This window comes from Scylla paramamosain, chromosome 11, assembly GCF_035594125.1.
Source record: "Scylla paramamosain isolate STU-SP2022 chromosome 11, ASM3559412v1, whole genome shotgun sequence".
In the NCBI taxonomy this organism is placed as follows: Eukaryota; Metazoa; Arthropoda; class Malacostraca; order Decapoda; family Portunidae; genus Scylla; species Scylla paramamosain.
This window is the reverse complement of record NC_087161.1, coordinates 747,501-752,500: the sequence shown is the minus strand read 5'-3', so window position 1 is coordinate 752,500 and position 5,000 is coordinate 747,501. Positions and strand designations below refer to the sequence as shown.

General features: G+C 39.0%; 1 long non-coding RNA gene across 1 annotated transcript in view; it reads right to left on the bottom strand.

Moving 5' to 3' along the window:
- LOC135104744 (uncharacterized) overlaps positions 1-349 on the bottom strand; it is a 6,708-nt gene extending 6,359 nt beyond the window's left edge. The window contains exon 1 of the long non-coding RNA XR_010270526.1: positions 4-349. This is a non-coding gene — a long non-coding RNA (uncharacterized LOC135104744). The remainder of the gene's footprint in view (positions 1-3) is intronic.
- Positions 350-5,000: the final 4,651 nt, after the last annotated feature.

Sequence of the window (5,000 nt, the reverse complement as noted above, 5' to 3'; positions counted from 1 at the left end):
TACCTTTCACTGCTCAGGGGGAAGACGGACCCTTCTTGCTGCCTTATCGGCGGCTGTGGTGCGCGAGGAGGGCGAGAGGACTGACCTGGCTGGGAAAATGTGAATGGTGGTCAGCCTGGCGTGGAAGTTGGCGGAGCAATGGCTGAGGTGTTCTCCGCGCGCTGCTCTCCTGCGCAGCCTCGCAATGGCCACGCCCGCTCGTCTAGCCCTCCGTTCCCTCCCGCTTCAAATTTGTTTTCTGTGATATCTTCGTTGAGGAGGCTATTCTCAAACATTCCAGCGGTTTATCTTGGCTACTCTCAGCATGCATTAGTGAAGATTACTACGGTTTTCGAGGGTGTTTTTATGTTTCCAGAGTGGGTTTAGCTAAGATTATGCATTATCAAATCGCTGTTTTCTGTGATATCTTGAGCCTAACCTTCAGTGGGTTGCCTACACTACTTTTAGCATGGATTAGATGAGGTTACTGAGGTTTTCAAAGGTGCTTTTACGTTTCTAATGTGGATTTAACAAAGGTTCTACGTTTATTAATAAGCAAAACATACATCAGATGAGATTACTGAGGTTTTCAAGGATGTTTTTTTCATAATTATGGCGGGGATTCAATAAGTATCCTGCATCATCACTGGGAAAAACACTCATGAGAGCTTGATTGTTTTTCTCTGTAGCGTTCTTAGTTCTGGTGAAAACATGTGCTTCAGAATACAGGTGAATTTTCTCTAAGTGGAAAGCATATTCTCAAAAGTTTCGTGTCTCATCTCTACTAATTCTAAAAGGTTTTAGCCCAAATTACAGAGGCTTGTAAGGAGTTTTTCAGGATTCTAATGAGAGTCCAAATAGTATTCTGCATCCTCAGTATGTAAAAAAAAAAAAAATAAACAAAGTATAATCAGAACTTTCATTGTCTTAATTTCCATACGCTTTATTGCAAATTACTGAGGCTTTCATGGGTATCTTTATGATTGTACATGGAGTTTAACGAGTCTTCTGCATCATTAGTAGTGGAAAACTCCCATAAAAGCTGGCTAAATATTGTTGTAGAGTTTGAAATATGCTGTAATGTGTAATGTAAGCTCAGAGTTGTAAAATCTACAAAAGTTTCAGCTAAGTACATATGGAAGCGCGCAGTACAGACAGTTTACAAATTTTAATCCATTCTTTTCCTCCTCTGTCTTCTTGACTCCATTCTCTCTCTCTCTCTCTTTCTCTCATTGCCCCAGTTTTTTTCTTTTCTTTATTTTTTCTAATTACCGTTTTGCTTATGTCCTCTTTTATTATTATTTTTTTCTTTTCCTTCGTTTATATTTTCATTTTCCTTATGGATTTTCTTTCCTTTCTCTTCTTTCTTTTCTCTTTCGTTACTTCCCTTATGTTTTTTTTTTTTTTCCTCACTGTAAGTTATTCGTTACGTGTTGCATGACCGATAATTCGTGTGTTTTCATTATAAACTTAATGTATTGTTGACTTACTGCCCTTGTACCAAAGTTCCTGTTGTCTTATGCACTTTGTTGATTAAATTTGTTTGTATTAGTGGTGAATGCATGTAGTAGATATATTATTATCTTGTTTTATTTATTTATTTTTTTTTCAGTGCCGATTCACTTTTTTATTTTTTTATTTTTTTTACGTGAATTCTTACTTTCTCCTTTTAACTTTTTTTTTCTCTGCAACATTCTTACATTCTTGTGTGTTCATTTACTTATGATATTTATGATACTTCTGCCTTTTTTTTTTTCTCTCTCTCTCTCTCTCTCTCTCTCTCTCTCTCTCTCTCTCTCTCTCTCTCTCTCTCTCTCTCTCTCTCTCTCTCTCTCTCTCTCTCTCAAATGTTTTTTTTTATTTCTTCCTTATTTTCTTATTTCGACATAAGTTATCTTTCCTCCCTCTGTCTTCCCTTCTTTCTTTCTTTCTATCTATCTCTCTTTCCTTCCTCGTTTCTTTATCATTCCGACAAAAGTTCTTTCTGTTTATTTTCCTCCCTTTTCTCCATCGAGTGTTTGTTCATCTTCTTCTTGTCCTCATTTCCATACTTTATTTCAACATAAATTCTGTCTCTTTCTCCCTACCCTTCTTTCCTATTTTCCTCCTCTCTTCCTCTTATATATTTAGTTTCATTTCTACCGCTGCTCTCTTTCCTTTTTTCCTTCCTTCCTTCTCTCTTTTCTCCCTCTTTCCCCCTATCGAACGCTTAATGTCACGGAAAAAGCCAACACATTTACACTTTTCAGGATAATCAGGTTAGGAGAGGAAACATTTTTGCAAACCTTTCGTTAACAGAATCTATTTCCCGAACCTCCTCTCCTCCCTCCGTCCTTCCTCAACCAAACACGTTTTCTCTCTCACACACACGCAAGTACATTCTCTTCTCTATCAACACTCATAACCTTCAGTATATTTTCTCCGTCAGGCACGCCGAAGGGATCAATAAGAGAGCGTCCCAAGCACTGTGAAGGAGAGGGAAGCCTGTCTGTCTCTGTCCGCTGGGTTTCGTTCAGGCATCGATCGCTGGACGGGACGGGGAGCGAGTGAGGAGGGTCACATCTGGGCATGCGTTCGAAAGGCTGGCCACTTGACTACGCTAGCCTGTGTCACTCGTCTGTCTCTCCTTCCTCCTTTCTGAGTGCATGACGCTCTCTCTCTCTCTCTCTCTCTCTCTCTCTCTCTCTCTCTCTCTCTCTCTCTCTCTCTCTCTCTCTCTCTCTCCTTGTCTCACATTCCTTTTTCCTAATTCGTTTATTTATGTATCTTTTTTGTCTATTTTTTTTAAATATTTTTCATCTCTCTCTCTCTCTCTCTCTCTCTCTCTCTCTCTCTCTCTCTCTCTCTCTCTCTCTCTCTCTCTCTCTCTCTCTCTCTCTCTCTCTCTCTCTCTCGTTCACTATTTATTTACTTATTCAACTTTTATTTTTTATACTTTTATCTTCTTATATATTTAATTCATCTATATTTATATATTTATTTTACCTAAATCTTTTCTTTTTTTTTTATCATAGGAAGAAATTTAAAGTTTTTGTATACATATTCTCTCTCTCTCTCTCTCTCTCTCTCTCTCTCTCTCTCTCTCTCTCTCTCTCTCTCTCTCTCTCTCTCTCTCTCTCCTAGCAAAAGTGATGGAGGGAGGAAGGAGAAAAGAGATTATTGTAGTGTTACTCTCTATAATATTATCTTAACTGTCTCTCGTGGGAATATGAAAGAAATAAGAGAGAGAGAGAGAGAGAGAGAGAGAGAGAGAGAGAGAGAGAGAGAGTCCAAGTTCTCTCTCTCTCTCTCTCTCTCTCTCTCTCTCTCTCTCTCTCTCTCTCTCTCTCTCTTGATGACCTAATTTGAAAACAAGATCCCTGAGTACATGAAGAGAGAGAGAGAGAGAGAGAGAGAGAGAGAGAGAGAGAGAGAGAGAGAGAGAGAGAGAGAGACGCGGGGGTTAAGGAAATTGGGCTATAGAAAATGTGGGATGAAAGAAAACGGAAATGTTTAAAGTGAAACTTATCTATAGGACTAAATTAAGGTCTGAAACTCTTTTACAATATTTTTTTCTGTATATATTCACTCTCTCTCTCTCTCTCTCTCTCTCTCTCTCTCTCTCTCTCTCTCTCTCTCTCTCTCTCTCTCTCTCTCTCTCTCTCTCCTTTTAAGCGATGCGAGCTTTCAAGAAAATCAAATTTACTTATTTACTTTAGGGTTATTTGTTTGTTCTCTCTCTCTCTCTCTCTCTCTCTCTCTCTCTCTCTCTCTCTCTCTCTCTCTCTCTCTCTCTCTCTCACACACACACACACACACACACAGAGAGAGAGAGAGAGAGAGAGAGAGAGAGAGAGAGAGAGAGAGAGAGAGAGAGAGAGAGAGAGAGAGAGAGAGAGAGAGAGAGAATAATAATTACAGACTGAGACAATACCACCACCACCACCACCACCATCATCACAACAACAACAACAACAACAACAACAACAACAACAGCAACAACAATAACAGCAACAATAACAACAGCAGCAGTTTCTCTCCAGCCTCCGAAATTTCTCTCCTGTCCAAATAAAGGCATTTTCTTCCCTCTTTTCCTCTCCCTCCCTCTCTCCCTCCCTCCCTCTCTCACTTATCTCTCTCTTACTCTCCCTTCTCTATTCCCCCTTTCTTTCCTTTATTCCTTCTTCTTTTTTTCTCGTTCACTCTCCTTCGCTAATTTAATTTCTATATATTTTCTCTTCTTTATTTTTTTTATTTTCTACGTATAACATTCTTCCTTCTTCTCTTCTTCCTTCTCTTCTTCCTTCACTTTTCTCATTACTTTCATTTTGCTTTCTCCCTTCCTTTTTCTCGTTTTTCTTCTTTTCTTAACTTTTATTCTCCCTCTTTCATCTCCTGTCTTTTCTTTTTCACTTCATTTCCTTCATAACGCTATTTTTTTCCTTCCTTCCTTCTTTTTCCTTTTCTATTCCATCCTTTTTCTTTCAAATTTGTCTCCTTCCTCTATTCATTTCCTTCCTTCCTTTTTTCCTTCATCCTTCTGTTCTTCCCTCCTTTCCTTCCTTCCTGTCTTCTTCCCTTACGTCCTTCATTACGATAATTCTCTCCTTCCTTCCTTCCTTCCTTCCTTATTCTCTTTCATTCATTCTCCTACTCTTCCCTTCCTTCCTCTTCTTTTCCTCCATTTTTTCCCTTCACCTCCTCTCAACTCCTCTTGATACCTTTCATAATCTCTCCTCTCTTCCTTCTCTCCCTACCTCCGTCCCTTCTTCCTTCCTTCCTTTTCTCCACCGCTCCCTCCTTTCCTCTCCTTCCCTCCATCAGAGTTGCTTCTTCCCAGTAGGTATAAATCTTAATATCACTACTATTTTTGGTTGAGAGAGAGAGAGAGAGAGAGAGAGAGAGAGAGAGAGAGAGAGAGAGAGAGAGAGAGAGAGAGAGAGAGAGAATATGTATAAGGGGTACTACTGAGGTTATTAAAAAGAAGAAAAAATGGTTAAAAATATGATTAGATTTTTTTTAATGAATATATTTACATAAGA